General features: G+C 44.9%; 1 protein-coding gene across 1 annotated transcript in view; it reads right to left on the bottom strand.

Moving 5' to 3' along the window:
- CUL1 (cullin 1) overlaps positions 1-11,078 on the bottom strand; it is a 56,794-nt gene extending 45,716 nt beyond the window's left edge. The window contains exon 1 of the mRNA XM_077303713.1: positions 10,921-11,078. The gene's annotated coding sequence lies outside the window, so the exon portion shown is untranslated. The remainder of the gene's footprint in view (positions 1-10,920) is intronic.
- Positions 11,079-25,851: the final 14,773 nt, after the last annotated feature.

Raw genomic sequence — 25,851 nt, 5'->3', positions numbered from 1 at the left:
TAAGAGGTGACATGTTAGCCATCTTTAAGTTCCTGAAGGGCTGTCACATACAGGATGGAGCAGAGTTGTTTTCTGTGAATTTAGGCAGATTGTAAGTGGCTGGGCAAAAGGGACTATGTCCATGCTTGGCTCTTGCGGCCCTTTCTTGCATGCCCAGAGAAATGCCGAACACCACTTTGGGGTCAGTAGGCAAATTTCCTCCAGGCCAGACTGTCCAGGGATTCCAGTGTGTGTGTGTGTGTGTAGGGGGGAGAGCATCACCTGGGCATGTGGGGGGGAAGGTAGTTGTGAATTTCCTGCATTGTGCAGGGGGTTGGACTTGAAGACCCTGGACGTCCCTTCCAACTTTATGATTCTGTGACTTCAGGTGATGCTATGTAATGTTGCAAGAGGTCTTCAACAGCATACTGCAACGTATCTGCAAGGCACTGTTCTTTCAGCCCACTGAATTTGTTACAGTCACACTGAATATGCCTTAAGCATCTGCTCATTATGCTGGTAGGGATGTGTTCCAATTCCTACAGCCCCAGAATGTTGACAAGATTCTTGGAAAAATGAAGCTGCCCACCAGCCCTGTATAGTTGTACTCTTTATGACTCAGATGACTGGAAGGACGTGAACCAAGTGGCTATCCTATAATATATATAGGAAGTAGCATGTGCAAAAAGGATCTAGGAGTCTTAGTGGACCATACATTGAACATGAGTCAGCAATGTGACTCAGTGGCTAAAAAGGCAAATGGGATTTTGGGCTGTATCAAATGGAGTATCGTGTCCAGATCACAGGATATGATGGTACCACTTTACTCTGCTCTGGGTTTGGCCTCACTTGCGAGTACTTTCAGTTTTGGGCACCCCAGTTGAAGAAGGATGTAGACAAACTGGAGCGTGTCCAGAGGAGGGCAACAAAGATGGTGAGGGGTTTGGAGACGTAAGAAGAAAGGTTGAGGGAGCTTGGTCGGTTTAGCCTAGAGAGGAGACGACTGAGAGGGGATCTGATCTTCATCTTCAAGTATTTAAAAGGCTGCCATATGGAGGATGGAGCAGAACTGTTCTCTCTTGCCCCAGAGGGACAGACCAGAATGAATGGGATGAAATTAATTCAAAAGAAATTCCATCTAAACATCTGGAAGAAGATCCTGACAGTTAGAGCGGTTTCTCAGTGGAACAGGCTTCCTCGGGAGGTGGTGGGTTCTCCATCTTTGGAAATTTTTAAAGAGACTGATTCTGCGAAGGCAAAGGGGTGGCAGGTTACAGTGGATGAGTGATTGGGATGCGAGTGTCCTGCATCGTGCAGGGGGTTGGACTAGATGACCCATGAGGTCTCTCTTCCAACTCTATTCTTCTATGATTCTATAAAATGGCTCCTTGAAAGAAAACATGATGCCGCTGGCTATACAAGCAACCAAGGCCTGATATCATGGATATCATGGATCTGAACAATTACTGGCTAGTTTACAACCTATCATGTCTTGAGATGGTCATTGAAAGATCTGTGGCTTTGCTTACATTCAAGCCAGATGATTGTAACACGATCTACATGGGACTACCCCAAACCCATTTCAGAAGTGGATACAAAATGTGGTAGCAACAGTATTAGCTGCTACTTTCTGTAACATGCGCATCCTGTCAATAATACAACAGCGGCATTGGCAAGTTAGTTGTTTTTTACAAGCACTGGCACAGGATCAGTATTCATGCATCTGACCCAGATGTTAGGGAGAAACAGTGTCATCCACATACTGGTGGCACCTCACTCCCAAATCCCTGCTCAACCTGTCCCAGCAATTTCATGCAGATAGTGGGGGCCAGTGTCAACCCCATGGGGCCTCATAGCATAAATACCCATGGGGCCAAGTTAGTTTGTTCCCAGGCTCTATTTATGGTGCTGGTCTTGTCCTGTACAGTCCCAGGACCAAGTACGTAAGTTAAAAGTACCTGAAGCCCCAGCTCCAGTCACAATGGTCTGTCTGAGCTCTGAGATCCAGAAATGAGGCTTTCATACAGAAAGCAATCTTAACCTGAAGTGAGGTTGGCTAGGACTCTTGGGAAGGCCTTTTCAGCAGCTATCACCAAATTTCAAAACTCCCATTCCCTGGAGAAGAGAATGCTGTCATCTCTGCAGGCCTTCTTGACTAATTTAAAGAAATTTGATATGAATTACTGCTTGTTGGCCGGCACTTGTTCTAGCATACCGAATATTAAAGCGTACATTGTTTTAAGTTTTTAAAATTAGAGAAAATGTTTAATGCAGCACACTAAAGCACCAAGTCACACCAACTTGCAGACTCTAGGGTAATATTTCAGAAACAGCTTGTAACTTAAACCTATCTGATCTGAATACTTTAGAGCAGGGGTAGTCAAACCTGTGGTCCTCCAGATGTTCGTGGACTACAATTCCCATGAGCCCCTGCCAGCGTTTCCTGGGAGGGGCTCATGGGAATTGTTGTCCATGAACACCTGGAGGACCACAGGTTGACTACCCCTGCTTTAAAAGCAGGAAGAAATGAATTCATCTACCAGAACTCAATACAAGCACACAGTAACAATCATGATCATGCATCTATGTCATACTAGAAAAATATGACAATGTGAAATAGTAAATAAGCTTTGAAGTTCCACTGTGGATTACCCAGAGACACTGAAATTACATCACTGCTGACCTGCCACAATGAAATTTCTAGGTGACATAATGATCTGCAAGGGCCACACAGGACATCATAAAAATCTAAGACTTCCGTATTGCTAATTGATTTAACAGTAACCTTTAGATCTTGGTATCTCTCATATAGAGCTAGACCAGCCTTTCTCAACTTTTTACCATTGAGAAATCCCTGAAATATTCCTCAGGCTTCAAGAAACCACAGAAGTGGCACGATGATGCAGAATATGGTTGGAAAGTACAGCCATGTACATGCCCACCCGGGGCCTCTCCGGTTACCACCCCAGCCAGGCCTTTCATTGACCATTTTTGGAGGGCCAGGGATGATTGACATTACCATATATAGCCTTAAAGATAAAGGTATCCCCTGTGCAAGCACCGAGTCATGTCTGTACCAAATTTTAAAAATATATTAAAAATTAGTTAACTCTCACCCATTCGTTAAACTCTTCAAGGGCCACCAGGGAATCTTGGGGTCTCACGAAACCCTGGTTGAAAAAGCCTGGCTTAGACCCTGTTAATGTTGCTGGTCTTCAAAGTGCTAGAGCAGTGGTCCGTAAACTTATCCAGGCTGTAGACCGGCAGCAGTGGGGAGGGCGATCGCCCGGCCGCGCATACTCGTTTGCGGCCGCACATGGTGCAAACGCGCATGCGCGTCCCTACAGAGGCAGGGAGCCGCAGCCCAGTGCCAGGGCCTTCGAGGCCCAGCACCGTGCAGGGGACCACCGTGCTAGAGGACTTGAATCTAGCTATTCTCCTTTAGACCAACTTGAAACTATCTTTTGGTCTTAAATAAACGTATTATTGCTGAACTTTGCTTTGCAACATCTTCAGACATGTGCTGCTTGCCATTTGCATCATAACGTGTGCACTGCAAAATTTATTTCCTTTATATCCCTTCTTTCAGGAACTGAGAGCAGCACTTCAGCCTCCAAACAATTCTGTATGACAAGTGTCTTGTGAGATTTGCAGACAAAGGAAATTTCATCCACCAACAACTTTGCCATTCCCCTTTAACCTTGTTCCCCGACACCATCGCGGTCTTCTCTTATTCCCCTCTTACGTTCACTCACACCACTTCCTCCTCGATCCTCTATTTTTAAAAATCTATAATACCCACACCTATCTTCATCTCCATTTGAGATATTCCCCCCATTGCATCTTAAAACTGTTTTATTAGCCCCTCGTTAAAAGTAAAGCTTTATAAATTTCTTTCAGTTAGGTGTTTGCCTGCATTTGCAGAACATTTTCCCCGTCATAAAACAATTCTATTCTGTGATCATCACTTTGAAGTACTTGTTCAGAATAAAATATGCAATAGGCGAGGTTGAAAGACAATAACTGATAGAAGGCTATGCAACAAACAAACTGTGCAACTAAGTGGAAGTTTACCTTAGTTTCCTTGTGCCCAGACAACCTCAGCACTCTAGCAACTGGGATGGGGCTGTGGCTAACTGAAAGAACTTCTGCTTTGCATGCAGAAGATCCCAGGTTTAATCTCCAGCACCTTCAGTTAAAAAGACCAGGCAGGAGGTGGAAGACCTCTGCATGAGACCCTGCAGAGCTGCTGCCAGTCAAAATATTGGCCATGATGAACCAATGGTCTGATTCAGTATAAGGCAAGATTTATATGTAAAACCACACGACATTGGTGAAGTCAGCTCTATGGTTAATGATATTCTTTTTAAAAATGCAAATAAATGAGCAGTATTTAAATAACTCTTAGCTTTTTCTACAGTATTTAAGAACTGCAGACACGTACTTCTCAATATAGCACTGCTGAAAGAACAGCTACATTCTGATGTAATGACAAATCATGGCTAGTCTTACAAGAATGAGCCTAGGAGTAGCTTTCTTGCTCCATCTCAGCCAATTCTCTTCCTTACCACAGTTCACGCCAGCCAAGGCTCTTTCCCATGTAGGCCCCATGATGCACAAACTGACTTTTTGGTGGTCAAGGGGGTCCTCGTCCTATCTTTTTTCACAAATAGAAAAAAATCAAAAACTTCGGATCAAATCAAATATTCTAATGTTATAAAATGTTGAATATCCAAATTTGTGCACTGTGAGTGCATTTTTGTCAAAATAACACACCTTTTTAATTAATTCTCAGATGTCAAAAATAAGCTATATATGCTAAAACTGCATTGGGTGCAGCAGTTTTTGGTTCTCAAATGCTAGTCATATGTGCAATTTTGTTTGCAGAATACTAAGACTGCAATTGTAAGACTTTCCTGGGAGTAAGTCGCACTGAAAAACATGGAACCTACTTCAGAGTAGACCTGTTTAGGCTTGCTCACTAAGTTTTTTTTAATTTGTGAGATACATTATTGTCTATCTATACTAAGTTATTAATTCTGCATTTTTATGTTGTATAAGTGGTAATAAGTTTAAAGTTTTACAAAATGATATTTCAATTCCCACAGCACCATACTTCCATTTTCCCCCCAGCAAACAAGCAGAAAAATACGTTTTCCCCCAACGCTTCAAAATTTCTGGCTATCATACGTATCTACTCCCTTCCTTCATACTGTTCTGGAAATAAAGACTTCATTCATTGACATGCCATAATTTATTATGTTTAAGCGACTATTATATGTTTCTTGCCTAAAAACCAGCATTAAATTGTGGTAATGTTTAAAGTACCCAGCTTGCTGGGGGGTAAACGGTAATGACTGGGGAAGGCACTGGCAAACCACCCAGGGCGTCACCCCAAGGGTCAGACATGACCCGGTGCTTGCACAGGGGATACCTTTACCTTTAAAGTAGACCCGTTGATGTTAGCAAGTATTATAAAGTCTTTTAAATCCATTCTTGTAGTTAGCACAATTTAACTAAAATGATCTACACTGGAAAGCAAGACTTCTCAATATTTTCAACAAGACACATTTCTTCTACACTGCATTAGCTATTTCATGTTTTGCAGCTCTTAAGAATGGATACTAGTTTTATTAAACTGGATGGTATATTTTTAAAAAATCAGAATGGTCAGAGATCCTTCAGCATCCTACCAGGCAGATCAGGAGGAGGATGCTAAAGCACATCAAGGTGTAACACTATAATAATTTAAATGTTAAATATCAATTTAGAATAATGATAGTACACCAGAAACACAAACATTTGATTTCTGCAGGAGCCTCAGTTTTTGGCTTTGAGCTACTTTAGCGCTATGTTGCAGGTTCCAATAACATAGGGCCATGTTTGACCACAAGGAAAAAAATGAATATGAGATACAGCTTGGTATCAGTCAGGGGTTTATCAGCAAGTACAAAAATGATACCAGCAGGGGAAAGTAGTTAAGAGTGGCAGCCTCTCATCTGGAGAACTGGGTTTGATTCCCCACTGCCCCACACGCAGTCAGCTTGAGGCAGTCACAGTTCTCTCAGAGCTCTCTCAGCACCAGCTACCACACCAGGTATCTGCTGTAGGAAAGGAGGGGTAGATGATTGTAAACTGCCTTGAGACTCTTCAAGATAGTGAAAAGCAGTGTACAAAAATCAGCTCTTATTTTACTCAGTAATAAGACTAATCACAACAGCAGCAGGAGGGTAAATTGTTGGTATGTCATTTGCTCTTCAGTAAAAAGGAGGGCAAGTGATGTAGTCCACCCTCCCCCCCACCCCAGTCAGATTTCTGGCAGTTTACCGATTTATGGTACAGGAAGTCTTTAAGAATCTTATTTGTGCGCTCAGACTACCAGCTTAGTATCTGGGAGACCCACCCTTCCATGGATGCTTGTTAGTTGATCTTGGGACAGTCACACGCCCTCAGCCTAAACTACCTCACAGGGTTTTTGTGGAGATAAAATAGGAGAATTATGTAAGCCATCTTGGGGCCCACTGGGGAGAAAGGTGAGATATAAATGAAGTAAATAAATAATAGAATTGCAATGAATGTTTTGATGCAAGAAGCCCAAGATGTTCCTTCATCGTGCCTCCTACAACTGGTACTCATCCTTCTAGTGCCTTTATGATGCTGAGCATCCAGTACTGCTGAGGTGCCACTATTTCTTTTACATGACACCTTACCAGTTAACTATGCAATCCAGCCAATCAGGAATCAAATAGCCAGGATGATGCAAAATTGCTATTCAGATTTAGCTAGGTAAGGGTTGAAGCCACACAGAGGAAAAGCTGCATTCAGGATACTTGGCAAAAGAATTCCAAATTCCATTTGTGATGTAATGCCACGATAAAAGAAATCACAGAATGCTTAAATCACAAACATTTCACCCAGAGCTAACAGTCTAATAACGAGATAAACCTTTGGACTGAAAAGGTGCCTCCAATTACTCAGGCAAGATCTTTTAAAGTGTTCATTATTTTTAAGCACTTATACATAGGAAGAAATGCAAAAATGGTGATTCCAGTGAGTTACAAGCAAAAGTTTCATTAGCTTGCAATGAAACTGCAGCTTTAATATGCACTCCGCTCTGCGGGTATGAATTTACTGGTTGTCCCGGGCCCACGGGATGTTCACCTGGCCTCGACCCGGGCCAGGGCCTTTTCAGTCCTGGCCCCAACCTGGTGGAATGAGCTCCCAGAAGAGATAAGGACCCTGCAGGATCTACCAGCTTTCCGCAGGGCCTGTAAGACGGAGCTCTTCCGCCAGGCATATGGTTGAGGCCAGGGCAGCTCTCCCACTAATCCATCAGAGGATCTCCTCCAATATTGAGATCTCTAACATCGAGATCATTGTTAGATCTATTGTATTGGTGCCACCCTCTTCTATTATTCTCTCCACCAGGCTGAACTAAGATCAGAATTGTGACCACCGCCGCTATATGTTATATGTAACTTTTGCTGATGTTAATTGGGGTTTTTATGGGGATTTTATTGTGTTTTAACTATTTATGTTGTAAAAATTAAATAATAATAATAATAATAACAAATACATCCTTATTTAATCTTATATGATAAACTAAGATCTCATTAGATGACCACTGTAATGACACCATCCCATTTTAATCCCACAGTTCTTCTGAGAAACTGGGGGTTGCATCCATGATTCTCCCCGTCTCCATTTTATCCTCACAACAACCATGCTGAGAGAGAGACTGACTTAAGGTCACCCAATTAATTTCATGGATGAGTAGATTTCCTCAGTTCTTGGCCAACCACTACACTTTGCTGGCACTCTTAAAATTGTATGAGATCACATATATGGCAGACCAGTGACATTTTTTTTCTTCTGAAAAAGAATTCATCCTTGGCACACATTTTCCACTACTGATGTTTCTCATCAGGGATGGGATATGAAGGTACAAAGATGGAAATGAGGAGGCATGACTTGCTGCAGGGCAAGGAGGAGGTGAAATGTCCATCCTTTAGAAGCTGCATGAACAACAGGAGGGGAAAGATATGTGAGAACTGGCAAGGTCAAATGAGTCATCTTTTGAGATCCATTAGCTTACACTGCAGTACATATAGCTATGCTTTAGATTCCTTGATACTTACTCATGACATGTATATCTTGTGTTTCTGACAGTCCCAAAATAACATGTATCAAGAAACAGATTGGCCCTGCCCAAAGACTTACAAGCTAAAAAGACACACAGGATAAGTGTTTTATTTCTTATTTGCACACGTGTTTTGTAAACTTTTGAATACACAAACAAAACACGCAACAGCAGCAGTTCAGAAGTTTAAGAAAACCTCTCTGGCTATCATTTTTCTTAAACTGAACAGTAATTTTATTTCCCAACTCTGTATAAAGTCCAAAACACCTATGCAAAAGTGCATCTAGAGTGCAACCTTTAACAAAGCCATACCCTGCTAAGTCCACTGGAGTCAATGGCCTTCCCAAAACAACATCCCTAGTTTATTCTATTTGCAGTAGCTTCTACTGCAAGCTAATGAAACCATTTGCTACTGATTTCCAAAGCTTCACCTAATCTAGCTGGTCAAAGTGAAATATTGGATCCACAAAACAGCATACCTACAAGTAGTATTAAATTAGTAAGCCTACTGAAGGCCAGTTTTCATAAATGCTGGTATTAAAAACGATGGTAACTGACAGTGGCATACTATGAAAAGGCCAATCGCAGAAGTTCAAAAGCACAAATAATTTCTCAGTTGGGAAAAACATTTTCCTACACTTAAAAAAAAAATCCGAATTTTACATATCTACTATTCACCCCGTATGTGTGTCATTTCATGGCCCCTTGACACTCATTTTTAAAAAACACCCCTATCAATAACAGTTGAATAACAAGGATGCATTCAGTGCCTCTAAGAAACCAACTCAAGTCCACAAAAAATGATATTGGGATACAATTTTGTTAGTCCTTGAAAACTGCTAGCAGAGTTCTGTGTTAATTATTTCCATGCCAAAACACTAACACAGCTATCCTTGTGGGATGATTTCTTATAGATGCTTTGTTTTTTCTTGTCCATCAGACCCTCTCTTGTAATGACTACAAAATGTGCCCTGCCATTACAGGCGGATTATGATTGCATTTTGTATCAAACAACCACTTTTTACCAAGAAGCTACAGATGCAGTGAATTACGGACTGTCAAGACACTGAAATACTTAATCATCTCTTTAACCTGCTGGCTCAAAATCTGGCAATTTGTGTGGTATTCTAAGAGTCAAGAAAGCAATCATATTTCAACCAGTTCTGAAGAGAATACATTTTCCCATGACCACTGCATCCTCAGCGTAAGAGATTCTGTTCTACATTAACATCTTCCAAAGTCATGTGTGGTACAGTAGTTTACAGTGTCAGACTAGTATCTGGAAGACCTGATTCATATCCTCACTTTGTTGTGGACACTCGCTGGGTGACCTCGGGCCAGTCACATACCTTCAAGCCTACCAACCTTACATGGCCGCTGTGAGAATAAAATAGCGGAATGGAGGATATAAGCTGCTTTGAATCCCCACTGAAATAAAATTAAATATTTCCTGCAGAATAACTGAGATCGATTGAAATAGAAGAAGAGTTGGTTCTTATATGCCGCTTTTCCCTACCCGAAGGAGGCTCAAAGCGGCTTACAGTCACCTTCCCATTCCTCTCCAATAGTTTCCAAAATGCACTAACACTCAAACACTTAAAATTGTAATGCACAGCTTCAAATGGAAGAATCTTGCTTTTTACTTATGAAATAACTAAGCCTTTACTGCAGAATAAAAACGTTTCTTTTTACACATAGCAAATACTACCTACAATTGGTTCTACTATTTATCTTATAGCACTAGCAAATATAAGGAAAAAAATATGTTTGAGAAACAGCATAATTGAGAAACAAGATTGCCGTCGAGCAAGTGTTTCCACCCCAATGCTGTTCAGAGAACGAGCACCAACAGCTTGTGAGCCGGCCTGCTAATAAGGAGGAAAGGAGCTTTTGAGTAAGAGCATTTAAGGAAGATCTGTTTTGGCCACAAGATCCCACTTAAAAGATGGCTCTAAACGGAGATAAACAGTCTACTCGTGATTAAAAGCATTCCGGAATTAGATCCACCATGCAGTGGGCCCAGAGGTTGCGAGGCTGACAGCAGGCGAAAGGAAGCTCTCCCTGGTCAGTTAACGGGAATGGGGAACATCAGGAGGAAACCCATCCTATGGGACAGGGGTAGTCAAACTGCGGCCCTCCAGATGTCCATGGACTACAATTCCCAGGAGCCCCCTGCCAGCGAACGCTGGCAGGGGGCTCCTGGGAATTGTAGTCCATGGACATCTGGAGGGCCGCAGTTTGACTACCACTGCTATGGGAGGTAGCAGAGAAACTAAACAAGCAGGACGGAGGAGGAGGAACGGCCCGCCATCACGGGGTAAGATGCCAGCGTTGGTCTGAAGAAGCACAGCAGAATGGGAGCCCCAGGGCCACCTTTAGGACCAGCCCAGACCAGCCCGGGCACCCTCCCTCCCAAGGGCCTGCGGAAGCCCCAGGGAAGCGCCACCAACAGAGCCCCCCCCCACACCCCCAAGGCCACAGCGCAGCAGGCCACCCGCGGGCCCGCCTCGCCCCCCACGCCCCGGCCGGCCCTTCCCGGGGAAAGGTCACGCAGCGGCCCAGAGGACAAGGAGCCCGGCGGGGGGGGGGGAGGCGAAGGGGCAGCGCCATGGAAAGGCGGCCGAGGCCCAGCCCGCCTCGGACAGAACACGCAGGGCCAGGCCGCGACCAAGGCCCGGCTTCCTTGGTCCCGGCCGCCGCCCGGCCTCGCTGCGCCACAAGCGGCCCTTCGCCCCCCCCCCTTCTTCCTTCATCCCCTCCCTCCCCCCCCAGACGCCCCCCCCCCGGCCGCCCGCGCTCACCCCACATCGCGCGTTCCCGCAGAGCGAGCGAGGGGGAGAGACAGAGAGAGCGCGCCCGTCCGTCCGTCAGCCCAGCAGGCCTGGCGGCCTCGTCCGTCCACACGCACTCGCCAGGCCCCGCCTCTTCCGGATCCGCCGAGGGAAGCGGCGCGCGTCACCCCTCGGCGCTGGCTGGGGAGGGGCGGGGATTGGGCTCGGCGCCGCCCTCCTCCCCCACCCCCCCGCCCGCTCATGGTTGCGCCCGCTTGAGGCAGCCGAATGCGGGGAGGAGGAGGGCGGGAAACGCGGGCGCGGGGGGGGATCCGCTTTTTTCCTCAGAGGAATCCCCGCAGTTCCTGGAGTGGAACCAGGAAAAGGGTGGCCCAAAGAGTCACGAACTGGGAGACCTGCTTTGGTTGTTGCTGTCGCCGCCGCCGCCGTGTTTGGCCCCTTCTGCGGGGGAATGATGCGCTTGGGAAGGAGCGGATCCTGTTCCGCACGTTAAATCCCGCTGCAGAAGCGCATTTTGTGTAGAAACGGCCCAGGACGCCTGTCAGCGTTATGAAGATTTGTTCTTATTTCAGTTTGTTGTTAAATTGTCTGCGCTGGTCAGAGACGTAATTAAAACTCTGGAGGTTGGTGGGATTTAGATTCTGTGGTTAGGAACTTCCCTGTGAACAATGGGTGATCTACGGAAGTGGGCTCTGTGTAGGATTTTTAAAGTTATTTTATGTTTTGATTTCATATTTATGCACCTCCCTCCCTTGTGGCTCAGGTATTGGGTGGTGATTTGAAGCCAGAGAGAGAGAGAGGTGAGTCCAGGTGACAAATGTAATAATAATGGGTGATAGGTAATTTTGAAAAGCGAAAAAGGAGCAGGGGTGGGGGGTATATATTTCCCAGCAGACTGCTTCAAACAAGCACTCACAGATCACATTTGGAGCTGTGATAATTGCTGCTTCACTAGGAATATTCCAAACCTTCCAACCCCAAAAGAAGATGTTTACATCGGTTTTAGAAAGTGTGTAAAAGAGGACGGATCCTCTTGGTTATCCTAGGTTAATAAATAATAAGTTTTTATAGCCTGCCCTCCCTATTTGACTCAGGGTGGGTGATGACAAGAATCAATATCATAGGCCAGTAGTTTGCAAGCTGTGGGTTGGGACCACTTTGGGGGTCTAACAACCCTTTCACAGGGTTCGCAGCAAGGTGAGCAGCTTGGCCAGGGGGGCACCGCCCCTGTTGCTGCTCCTCCTGCAGGTGCCAGTGCCTGGCTGCTAGCTGCTCATCCACACCACAGCCTTGGGGGTAGATGGAGGTAGAGCGTTTGTCTGTCTGGAGCAGCGGAAAAGAGTGAAATCAGCATGGTGGGACGAGGCAGAACTGAACTGAGAGACCCCGGGGGAAAAAACAATTTATATACAATCATGAACAATGGATAATGCCATTGGTCAGTTTCAGTTTAATTTCTGTGAAAGAACGCTTGCCTAATTTTATGGTTGGGGGTTACTTCAACTTGAGGAACTGTAGGAAAGTTGAGAACCACTGCCATAGGCAGAAAGGTAATGACATATCTTCAAGACAGAGCTGTTACACAAGGCTTAGGATTAGAGCCCCAAATAATCGCCATGAAGTGCTGTCCTCATTGCTGCAGATAGGAATAGACTTGCTCTACCATTCTAGAACTCCGGTCTGATATATTAGTTTTAATGATTATTTTTTTAATGATGATGTTTACCCACCCAGAGCTGTATTGGAAGGGTGGTCTGGAAAAATAAAGATTGACTGATAGAAAGTACCTTTTAATAAATGGCCACAAAGGCCATTTTTACTCTGGGAACTTCACTGTCCCAGCTCCTGTGTGGGAGCACAATTCTGGGGTGGATGAGGTGCACCGGGCTGAATGCTCCCCTGTGCAGGAGCAGGAAAAGTTGGGGCAACCTGACGTAAACTCCAGCCTGCAGCCCAGTGCAAAGCCTCCCGTGCACAATTGTTAAAATGACCCTGCTGAATTTAACAACCATGCTCCTCCTTGCCCGGTAAGGAAAACGAGTGAACCATTGTGGCTGCTAAGCAAAAAACAAAACAAAACCCAAACACACCAGGAATCTCCTGGTACCGTATACCTGATACAATCCATAAAATGGTTCCCTTACATTTACCTCCACAGAGTAAATTGGTAGGATTAAGAGTAGGCTAGTTTAGGATTGCATTATAAAAACACTCAAATGTATGTTGGGTTAAACACTTTTAAAAGTGTCCTAAGACTCCTGCTTGTTTTTGTTACAACAGACTAAACGGTGCTGTTCAATTCAAGGCTATTCAGACTGAACTTGTCTCTGATCGTAATAATAAATGAATCTGAGTCTAGGCAAAATTACTCGAGTCTAAATCTGTTTATTTCAATGGGTTTAGACTGGAGTAACTGCATAGGGTTGTGACAGTAACAGGGTTATCCTTCTGAGTATCATGTTAAGTGTGTTTACAACAACCTTTGTGCCCCAAGTCAATTGGGGATTCCAGTGTTTTCACGTCAAAGGTGTCTGACAACCAAATTTACATTACTGGAAGTAAAATATGAGTCAGTTGCTTGGTCAGTTCCGTTAGGCATCACATGACTCAGATACCTGTTTGCATAGTTTATTTCCCAAAACTATTTATGTATTTTAATGCTAATTCTTTTGTATTTTAGTTTGTATCTGTATTGATTTTGCTCAAACCGTTTTTGCTCATGGGAGCATAATAATAAAGGAAACAAAATACCTGCTCATGTGTAAAAACAGGTCTGATCCAAATATATCAGTGCCATTAACATCACAGAAGACCAAGACAAATATCAAATGGTAGGATTTTTTTTTAAAGCATTGGATTTTTTTAGCACTATTTTATAAGAATTATGACAAATGTAGCTGTCTTTCTCTATCTGTTTCTGTTTGTCTATCTATTTTTATACCTAGATTTCTGTCCTCTCAGCTGTCCTCTCTCTGGTGCCTTGGATGGTTCACAACATAGTTTATAATAGTTCCACAAGAATTAACAAAATTTTTTAAAAATTAAAACATTACATTTTAATGAACAGATGTAAATTGTAACCCGCTGTTACCATTCTCCAATGTTGCTTTGACCTATGTAATCTCACATTCAGGAGCAAAATTTATGGACAAGAGCCCGATGACTGTGCCTACATATTCCGGGGCCGGGTAGGATGCTAGTTGCTTAGCTTGGGGGAATTGATAGAATGCTGGCTAATTTATTTGTTTGTTTGTTTATTTATTTGGATTTTTATACCGCCCATTCTTTATGGCTCTGGGCGGTTTACATGGAACACTGCATAACTTTACATGGAACATTATAACTTTCTATAACATGATACAATTTTCAACAGAACAACACAATCTATTAGTAATAATTACAACACAGCATGAATAACAATGGTGGAAAGAACAAATTGTTCAGTCATGAAAGGGTGTCTGGGGACGACGACAAGGTGTTCCAAGTCAGTCGGCCTTCAGCGAATGCCTGGTGGAGGAGCGCCCTTTTGCAGGCCCTGCGGAACTGTGGAAGTTCAGTTACTCTGAGCCTCCATAGGCATAAGAAAATCACACCCAAATTCCTAGCAGATACTGCAAATGTCAGCTGCACACCATCTAAGCAGAGCAAGCACGTTTCCTTTCCCGGTACTTTCCTCTCCAGCCACAGGACCTCTGTATTGGAGGGACTGAGTTTCAGTGATTCAGGAGACAGAGCTGGGTGTCATCACCACATTGATGACATCCAATCCCAAATCCCCGGACTACAGGGTGCATAAAGATACTGAATAAAATAGGGGACACAACTGCTCCCTGCAGAACTCCACAAGGGAGGTGATAGTGACAGTGACGTGATTATTTATCCCGTACTACAACCCTGCTATGTATTATATGTGTAATACACAATGAGCAAGGACTGTGGGGAAGTAGTCCCCCACAGATTTTGGCTGATCCTTCTTAAAAGCCAACCTACTAGCAGTCAGCACCCCTGGTAAATTGCACAAGTTAATTACAAGTTGTGCTTCTTTTTGTCTCTCTTGAACCCGCTGCAAAACAACTCAAATGGGTGACTCCACATTCCATATTGTCTGCCTCAGTGGTACGAAATGAGGGACAGAAGTGGCAGCTACAAAGTACAAATATTTGGTACATAAGACCATGCTTGTCAGACCAGTGATTCGCCCAGTTCGACTTGTTTCACATTGTGGCTGATGAGACATCCACGTGGGATTTTAAAACCCAACCCTCCTCTTTTGTCCCCCAGCACTGCATTTAGACAGTTACTGTCTCTGCACATGGTGATTCAATGTAGATATCATTGCTAATAACTATGGATGGGTCTGTCCTCCATGCATTTGTCTAATTTCCCTTTTAAAAGCCATCCAAAGGAGTGACCCTGGCTGCATCCTGGGGCAGTGACTTGTGCAAATTAATTACTCTAGAGCGAAGCAGTGGGTAAGATCCAACCAGGTTCTCAGCTGGTGCAAAAGGAACGAAGATTGCTTTGACCACCAAAATGTCTCCGCTGGATCACAGGACCTGGGTGGACAAAAGCCACGTGGGACAGAGCTGGCGTAAGTAAGGGAATTGAGAGGGTTGAAGTTGTCTGAACACAACCAGTATTTCCTCTGTGTTCAGAATCTATTGACAATTAATTTAATTGTATGTCCACAAATTCTAGAATTCTGGGAACGGGAGAAAAATTCTCTCTGCACACTGTCTCCATCCAATACTAGTCTGTCAGTCTTTATTATGGTTCACTGGCGAGTAACTTTTTCTAAACTAAAACTCTCTGTCTGTCTGTCTCTCTCTCCTTAGGCTTTCCCGATTGGTTGCCATCCTCTGGACTAGGGTTAGTCAAACTGCAGCCCTCCAGATGTCCATGGACTACAATTCCCATGAGCCCCTGCCAGCGTTCGTTGGCAGGGGCTCATGTGAATTGTAGTCCATGGACATCTGGAGGGCCGCAGTTTGACTACCCCTGCTCTAGACTATTTCTGGATATCCTGAGATACGGCAACCCAAACTGTGCATGGGATTCCCAGTTAGGCTGATCCATAGAACTCTACAAGCCTATTGTGGTGATGCCCATTTCTTTTGTATCCCTTTTCTGAGCACAGTGTTTGCCTTTCTCACGCCCTTTCCACCCTGAGAAGATAGCTTTGTTGAGCTACCTGTCAGTCACCACCATTTCGGACCTTATCATCTCATTAAAAGTAGACTATATTGCCCCCCTGGACATCATTTTACTCTCATTTGCCATGTTGTCTACTCACCCAGTCGAGAGAAATACTTGAGGGCCTCTTTTTCAATACCGTTATCTCCATCCTGAAAAACTTGGTGCCACCTGCAAATGCTGCTCGTTGGCTGCTTTGCTCCTGACTCCAGGTAATTGATAAACAAATTGAATAGCATCAGTCTCAGAATGTATCTCTATTGCCAGGTTCCCCTGGCCACTGGTGAGGAGTGGGGGGCAGGGAGGACAGGAATCTCATTGGGGTACAGGGCCACAGAGCCCAGCCTCCAAAGCTTTCATTTCCCCATGAGAACAGATCTCTAGTCTGGAGATGAGCTGGAATTTCAGGGGATCCCCAGGTTCCACTTGGGGGCTGGCGTCCCTACCATTATGGCACCTAACTGCTTGCTACCCTCTATTGCTGCAGCTGGCTGTTTATTTTGTTCACCCTTCACCCTGTTGCTTAGTACATTTCTAATCTGTCCTCTTCACCCATGACTGCAGACACTTCTATTCTACGTCTTCGGTCCACACATAATCAAGGTTGGTTTGCATGCATCCTCAAGCATATCTGCTTGGCCTGTGTGTATTTCTGCAGAGGAGGGGGAGGGGGGACTCAGGTTTAACAAGGAAGGCATTTGTTAATTGATAACATGAATTAGTCTTAATCCTCCCTAATTCTGTAGGGTTTACTTTCTGCAAAGAGGGGGAAATTGTAATGCAGAGTGGGTTTGAGCATACATAATCAATCACAGGAGAATGGCAGTGCACTAGCGATTCCCATCGTTAAATGGAGTTTTTCTTTCTGGGGAAGAAATGGTGCTTAAAGAAAGGGTAGCTGTGTCCTTGGTTGAACTGCTAGGCAGCCTCCGGTTGGACAGAAGCGAGCACGTTCCATCTGCCATCCATTCAGAAACATAGCTGTTTCACCTCCATCTATAGCCGTGTTGTGCTTTCAGGGCTTCGGTGGAGTTATGGACAGTCAAAAATTTTAATCCTGGACACTCGAATATTAAAGCTAAAGAAGCCCAGCCTTTGCTTCTGCTTTTTTCTCTGCTTCTGGGCTGAATGCTTGAATCACTCCTTGGAATGGTAGTGCTTAAGTGCTTAGATTTATAGTTAAGTGAGCTGTTGATTACCACATATCTATGGCAAGCTGCTGAGCATGTGGACTGCAATATTGCTTTAGGATGCTGATCCTGCGTTGAGCAGGGGGTTGGACTAGATGGCCTGTATGGCCCCTTCCAACTTTATGATTTTATGAATAACGACTCAACATGTTTTGAGGTCTTCCTCCAGCCTCAGGAAACTGCCTTCAACTTAAGTGGCTGTTACTCCAGAGAAAAAACCACTGAAGCTTCACATTTTGCTGAGTGGAGTGGTAGGAGGCATGCCATGAAGAGGGTTTAATGAAAACACCCTATCCTCAATGTTGTGCGCATGGGTGCTGTTATGCTCGTCAATACGTTACCACATTGCTGCTGTCGAATAAAGACACAAAAAGCCATTTTCAGAGCTGTTGAATTCTTTATCGCATGATCACAGGTAGGGTTGCCTGCTATGGGTTGGGAAAACCTGGAGATCTTGGGGGTGGAACTGAAAGTGAGTGGTATTTGGGTTGGGGAGTGAGCCCAGTGTTGTATAAAGCTATGGAGTCCATCCTCTATGACAGCCATTTTCTCCAGGGGAACTGACTCCTTTAACATAATTTAAGAAAGGCTCAGCATCTATTTTACATCTGTTTTCCCCCCACAGGTCAAAGGGTTTAGGCACATCTAGAGATGGCAGTAGCCAAAGTACAGTGTCTGGGTGGCAGGCTGTATTCGGATGAACAAAAAACTCATTTTCTTTTGACATCCCAGAACCCTGATATAATTGAACCAGTAGCAACGTTTTTACATCTTGCCATGAGAAACCGTGAATGTATTATGTCTAAAGCGTGATCTTTGCATTTGTTCTCACTGGCAGTGGATCCTTTTGCACTTTCCCTTCTTATATTATACTTTTATATGCTATTAAAGGCTTGTTGTTGTTGTTGAGATGGCAGTAGCCAAGGGATAGTGTCTGGGTGGCAGGTTGACATGGATAGAGAGGTGGTTGAGAGGCATTTAGCTGCACTGGATGAGTTCAAATCCCCTGGGCCGGATGAAATGCACCCGAGATTGCTCAAAGAACTTTCCGGAGAACTTGTACAACTCTTGTCCATCATCTTCAGGTCCTCTTTAAGGACTGGAGATGTCCCGGAGGACTGGAAGAGAGCAAACGTTATTCCGATCTTCAAAAAAGGGAGGAAGGATGACCCGGGAAACTACAGACCAGTGAGTCTGACCTCTGTTGTGGGGTACATCAGGGCTCGGGGCTCAGTCCGGTACTTTTAAACATAATTATTAATGATCTAGATTATTAATGACTGGGCCGTCATGCCTTCCTCTACCCCCTCCGCAGCAAGAAGCTCACCAGGCTGCGAGAGAAGCAGCCGCCAAAGCGCCCGCTTTGCTCGCAGCCCAGCAAGCTTTTTGCTGCGAGTGGGGGGGAAGAGGTAGGTGCGGCCACCGGCATACCGGCGGACACAAACATGCATGCCCGGAGCTGCCGCGCATGCGCATTAACACCCTCTGGTGGTGAAACCGCGTGTCCGCAGCTGTTCCCATTGGCTGCAGAGGAAAGGACATGCAGTAATGGGTTTAAACTACAAGTACAACGATATAGGCTAGATATCAGGAAAAGAATTTTCACAGTCAGAGTAGTTCAGCAGTGGAATAGGCTGCCTAAGGAGGTGGTGAGCTCCCCCTCACTGGCAGTCTTCAAGCAAAGGTTGGATGACCACTTTTCTTGGATGCTTTAGGATGCTTTGGGCTGATCCTGCGTTAAGCAGGGGGTTGGACTAGACGGCCTGTTTGCCCCCTTCCAACTCTATGATTCTATGATAATTTACCTGAGAAGGGCTGCTAATCCCACACACCTATGTTATCTGAGGAAGACATCACTGTGTGCAGCTGTGAAGGGCAAATACATCATTATTACTTGACAGAAAGGTCCTCTGACTCCCCTCTAGCCAAATTACTTGCTCTGGAAATGACTCCACCTGTATATGTTTTCCCCACCTCCCTCTGCTAATTGTTTCCCCCTTGAATAACATGCTAGTCTTGAAATAACATTCCAGTAGTCAATGTGGCCCACAGTATAGGCAAGGACAATTGCAAGAATTCATGTCTGGAGGAAAACAGATGAGAGAAACTGTTGTCGGAGGATCAGCCGCTGCTTCCCTTGCTGGTAACTTCAACCGAGGGAAGGAAGCCATCGCCCTGGCTTAAGGGAGAAAATGGGTAAAGTGAGTAAGCTAAGAAAACAGGTCAGGTGAGGCACTGCTGGCTTTAGTGTGCAATTAAAAAAAATGGAGGTAGTTGCTGATCATCTAGCAACCTTGTACAGCCCATTGAATAGAGGCGTGTACTGATAAGGAGACTTACTGAGGTACGTGAGCTGCTTTGAGACACATGCGGCCAGCTGGGTAGCTTGTAACTGGTAGACTACATACGACCTGCAGAAGTTACTCTTTCCTCTGGAAACCATGAAAATTCTTGTCAGTTACGAAAAATTGAATGAGTGAGTGAAAGATCTAGCAAACATAGGCCCATTCCGCACAAGGACCAATGCTGTCAATTAGTTTCACAAAGCAATAACGCTATTTTAAATAGTGAAATCTCGGTGTTCCGCATACCTTCATTTGTAGTGGAATCCAGTAGCGTTTCATTCGTTCCCCACAGGTTTCCGGTCTCACAGGAATCGCTAGAAAGGAAGCAATTTTTTCTGTGCTTGGTCCCGCCCCTGGCCGTCAATCAAACGAACAGCCAATGGGCGGTTGTTATCATGCTCCCAAAAAGCCCCTTTCCCTTTAAGCACAGTTAAAAAAAAAACAACACACACACACCTTTCAATGAATATGCCTTGATTCTTCCTAACGTATCTAGCTGGTGTGTGAGCTGGCGAGTCATCGTTACCATGCTCCCCTGAGTGGATTTGTAGCCGAAATTACGGGCAGTGCCGAAAAGGGGGCTGTGTTGTGCTTGGGAACTTAGGGAGCTTTGTTTTACTTTAAATCACTTCTGTGGAGGGACTTTAGCCAGTGAAGCCTCGTTCGGTCGTTGCTTTCGCAGGTCAAAGGGGAAAAAAATGGCAATCACTTCTCCGGAAGTTTGGGGCAAGAGCGGGGGAGGCACTTCCTTTCTACCGCTACATTGAGAACGCACATGTCTTTCGCTGGTTTGTTGAAGGTTGTGCTCAAAACTGTAGCGGTTCTTTCAGGGGGAATCCACTTTTCCTGATTCCCTGAAAAGCGCTACAACAAAGCGCTTTTTGCGGGAGTGTTGCAGGAGTGTTGCAGATTGTGTGCGACGTCATGCGGAACCTTGAATTTGTAGCGTTTACCAAAGGTAAGACTTCTGCTACATTTAAGTCGTGCAGAATGGTCCTAGGTGAAGAACAAAACACCTGCCCTGCAGGTGAAGAACAAAACACCTTAGCTATGATAAATGGTAAAAGGTATTGAGCACAAGGGAGACCCATCCTCTCTGCCCAACAGAGGAACTCCGTTAATCACAGCCCAACATCAACAGTGGTTTGACCTGAGTTTTTTGTAGCCTATATTTTAGAGAAGAGCTGAGTATTTTGTACCCCACTTTTTACTACCCAGAGGAGTACCAAAGGGGCTTCCCTTTCTCTCCCCACAACAGACACCCAGCAAGGTAGGTGGGCCTGAGAGCTCTCTCACAGAACTGCTCTGGCTCAGAGAGAACTGCGGATGGCCCAAGGTAACCCAGTTGGCTGAATGTGGAGGAGTGACTCTCCAGATTACATAGAAGTGTCACAAAACTACAACCTGTCTCTTTGCCTGGAGACGATTCTTCTCCTTTTGTGGCTTCTTCTTCCCCCTTTCCCCCCTTGCAGGCTTGGCTTTCCTATCTGTTCCTGTGCCTTCTCCCTCCCACAAGCAGCCTCCACCCATTTCCCTTTCCTCTCTTCTTATAGCTCCTCTGCACCTTGCCCTGCCTTAACCCACCTGGTCCCAGAGAGCCATGGGTCTCTCATTTAGGCTTGTTCTCTGCCTGCATCCCTTCTGAGCCTCCCTGGGACCGGCTGCCCAAGAAACCCTGTTACTGAGGCTACCGTGGCTCCAGGACCTGGGGATTCCCCGGAATGACAGCTCATCTTGACTACAGAGACCAGTTCCCTTGAGAAAATGGAAGTTTTGGGGGGTGGGCACTGTGGCATTGGGCTCCACTGAGTTCCCTGCCCTGCCCAGGCTCCACCATCAAACCTCCAGGGGTTTCCCAACCCGAATCTGGCAATCCTATCGCCCATCTCCCACCAGTGGCAATCTCCTGCTCCCAGTTGCCCTCCGTTCTACCCAGTTCAGTCCTGCTGCTGGGCAGATGGATCAGGATTTAGGGAAGATGGATCAATTATGGATCAGGAAGGGAGGAAGGAAGGAAGGAAGGAAGGAAGGAAGGAAGGAAGGAAGGAAGGAAGGAAGGAAGGAAGGGCTCAGAAGATGCTAAAAATGTATAAGGCAAACATGTGAAGTGACAAAATTCCTTCCATGTCTTCTCCCACGTTTAACGTTTAGGAAATGCTGAACTCTGCTGTTTAATGAAGGGATCATTGCAGAGGGCTAAAGGGAAAGAATAGCAATTGTAGGAAACAGACTCCCTCTAGTGGCCTGATTTTTTAGTTGACCAAAACAAATTGGACCCCTTCTTTAGTTTCTGCGTGTAAACGGGGACTACAATGTTGTGTAGTGGTTAAGAGCAGCGGCTTCTAATATGGAGATTTTCCACTTCTACATACAGCCAGGTGGGTGACCTTGGACCTGTCATGATTCTCTCAGGACTCTCTCAGCCTCATCTAACTCACAGGGTGTCTGTTTTGGGGGAGAAGAAGAGAAGGCGAGTTGTAAACCACTTTGAGGCACGTGTGTCTTTTTGGGTGACCTTGGGCTAGTCACTGTTCTCTCAGAGCTCTCTCAGCCCCACCTCATTCTCCTTAAAGCAACGACGAGGTGATTGTAAGCTGCTTGCCTGTGTCAACTCTCTCCACCTCATGCATAATTTTAAAACTGCTGTCATGTCCCCCTTTAGTGGTCTCTTCCCTCAGCAGAAAAGTCCTAGACTCTTCTGCCTTTCCTTATGCTCCAACCCCTGAATAATCTTGGTTGCCCTTGCCACCCTTTCTTGCAGAATATGAATTGTAAGTAGCTTTGAACAACCATTCAATTTTCTGTCTACAGCTCATAACCAGGAAGAACCTGGAACAGTTATCACTGCTACCAAAATACAACTTTGTTAAAAAGTGCATGCTTCATCTAGCAAGGCTCTTCTAGTGTACTTTTACATATTTCAAATACAGCTTTACAGATTAACCTCATTATACATTTATAGACAATGGATTCTCCTTAAAGTGAGAGTCTTATTTTCTTTATCACTCTTGTGTATTTCAGTGGGAAATGCCTATTTTGGCATAACATAGCTGTTACTTAAAATAGACCCATCTCCTGAATTTATGATGCGGGAATTAGCAATTCTAGGAGACCAGTAAGCAATGCGGGAGGGGTGACGAGTGGGATACTCTACCAGCGCATGTGAAGAGAGTCTCTGGGCAGAAATCTCAGACAGAGGGATTTCTTACATTTAGTTTTAAAAGGTCCCTAACAACATACAATGAGCCTCTTGTGGCGCAGAGTGGTAAGGCAGCAGAAATGTTGCCTGAAAGCTCTGCCCATGAGGTGATTGAGGTTTGTGGTGCAGAAAGCTCTGTCCATGAGGTTGGTTGGCAAACCACCCCGTATTGAGTCTGCCAAGAAAACGCTGGAGGGCGTCACCCCAAGGGTCAGACATGACTCAGTGCTTGCACAGGGGATACCTTTACCTTTACCTTTAACAACATACATTTAATTTAAACTCAACACAACTATACAGATGAAAGTGAAGAGATGATTGAGTGTGAAATTCAGGTCAGAGAAAAATGTATTAACCATCTGACGAGAAGAGGATGATCTGGCAGGAGCAGTCCACCAGCAAGCTAGGGTTCACGTAAGGGAAAGCCAAACACAAGGACCGAGATGGCTTGTTTCTGCTCTATTTTTATAGCACGTTTTGACCCTTGGGCAATAGGGGCAGGGCATGGAGACCCTGAGACAAAGCCCTGATGTGATCAATTGGCCAATGTCAAAGGAACAAAGGATTTGTTAACAGGCAAACCAGACTTTGATAAGGAAACTTCTAATAGGTTGTTAGAGAACCTCTGGAGCTGGTGAAAGACTCTGGGTAAGTCCTGGGAGTAGTCCACTTCAGCATTTTGGCTGGAAGGGGAGTCCAGGTGAAGGGCAACTGTATAGAATGGAGAAAACCCAGACACCTGCTCGTTGTCTAGGATCTGGTGTTACAGAGAGGGAATAATATTTTCCAGACATGTTCTCCCTCTGCAGCAATTAAATTGTGCATTATTTTAAAAGGCCACCTTGCATCCAGCACATCATCTGTGGCACAACTTATTCTTGTACCCTTGAGAAGAGTGAAGAAGAAAAGTTTGCTTATCCTTATATGGTGATGCTGTTCTGTGTTCTTGTCTAGACTGCAATCGATCGAATGAGCCGAAGTGAAATTAAATTAAGGGGTGGTTTTGTTCTCTTATAAACCCGAAAGGGTGCAAAGGTCTCAGATGGATCTAAACTGATAATGAACAACAAATGAAAGAGTTTAAAAGAAAATGAAATTTTCTCTACCTGGAATGATTCCACTGCAGTCTTTTGCTTGAACACATTCATGACATCTATGGGCATCCTAAGCAGAGATGCAGTGAATTTAGAAGGGTACAGACCAGTTTAGGATGGGATAGCGTGGCATCTAAACATTGGAACTAATCTCTTAGTCTCCAACTAATCTCTGTATACTAATCTGAGTCAGTTTGGTGTATTGGTTAAGAAAAGGGGAATTGAATCTAGATAACTGGGTTTCATTCTCCATGGCTAGTAACCTTGGGCCAGTCCCCTCAGAACTCACTCTGCCTCACTAAACTCACAAGGTGCTTGTTGTGGGGAGAGGAATGAAAGTCAGTTGTGAGCTGCCTTGAAACACATGAGGCCTGCGTTTTCCTTTCTTCCTTGTTTCTATGTCAGTCCAGCTTCCTTGGGCCTCATCTGTCAGGGAGATTCCCCCGAATTTGCAACAAGAATATCTCGTTATGAAGTTCTGCAGTGTCATATTCTTCAATAAGAATGCGTGTCAAAGGGAGTGCCTGATAGTGAAAGGTGTAGTATCCATCTTTCTGTTGGATTCCCAGAATGCATTTGGTGTTCAGCATCTGACCCAATGGATTCCTTGGATACTGATGGCAACATTCACATGCCAACTGTGTGTCTTGAGGTTGTCCTCAACTGTTTTTTTTGACTGCTAGCAAAAATGGGTATTTTCCATTTCTGCTTCTTCTAGAAGTTTAGGGTGGTTTGTATGAAAAGCTGCCTCCGATCCAGGAACTGACAACAGCAGAGCACCGCAAGCTTACAGACACACAAACTTCTCTCAAAATTGTCACTCTCATCCGATCAGAAGGCTATTTCTTTATGCCTGTTTTTGCTGAAAACCAGGATTCTGAACATCTGAATTTACATGCTTTTTGTCCTTTGAACCACATGTCTTTTCCCATCCATTTGGGGCAGCATTTCCCAAACCATATGCCAACCTACAAGGATAGGCTTCAAGAGGGCCTTGAAAAATTAAGGCACCATATCGGATGAATGCCTTGGCCCAGATGGCCCAGGCTAACCATATCCCATCAGATCTCAGAAGCTAAACAGGGTTGGCCTTGCTTAGTATTTGGATGGGAGACCACCAACGAAGTCCAGGGATGCTCAAACCACTTCTGTCTCTTTCCTTGAAACCCTACGGAGGTCACAATGAGTCAGCTGCAACTTGATGGCGCTTTCTATGGCCACCATTAAATGCATTCAACATGCTATGATTAGCTGAAAAGGTCCATGAATTTGCTGATCATTATACAGACATATCTTATCGAAGCTGGGGAAGAATGTGTTTGGCAGGAACCTGGGGAGATTCATCAGGAGAGCTTTAAACTGAAGCCACAAGGGGAAGGAGATGATCAACATAGGGAGTGTAAGGAAGGAGACCGATTGGGGGCAGCCCAACTGGCAAGGCCAGCTCATAGGGAACCAAAAGTAAAAGGATTTAGATGCCTTTATACTATCGTCCGAAGCATGGGAAATAAGAAGGAAGAGCTGGAACTTCTCATGCTGATGGAAAGGTATGATCTAGTAGGCATCGCAGAAACTTGGTGGAATGATTCTCATGACTGGAATGTAATAGTGGATGGATATGAACTGTTCAGAAAAAACAGAATAGATCGAAGAGGTGGAGGGGTGGCACTGTATGTGAGGAAAGGGCTTACCTGTCAGGAAATTCTAGTGGAGGAGAGTATATCTACAGTGGAAAGCATCTGGGTGAAAATACATGAGGGGAAAACAAACAGTGTGGTGGTTGGTGTCTGCTACTGACCGCCTGACCAATGAGAGGATGTGGATGCTGCACTTTGTGAGCAGCTTGAGAAAATATCCAAGCGGCAGGACCTTGTCATCATGGGTGACTTCAATTTCCCAGATGTGTGCTGGGAAACAAA

Source organism: Paroedura picta, chromosome 11 (genome assembly GCF_049243985.1).
Source record: "Paroedura picta isolate Pp20150507F chromosome 11, Ppicta_v3.0, whole genome shotgun sequence".
Lineage (NCBI taxonomy): Eukaryota > Metazoa > Chordata > Lepidosauria > Squamata > Gekkonidae > Paroedura > Paroedura picta.
This window is presented reverse-complemented; position numbering and strand designations above follow the sequence as displayed.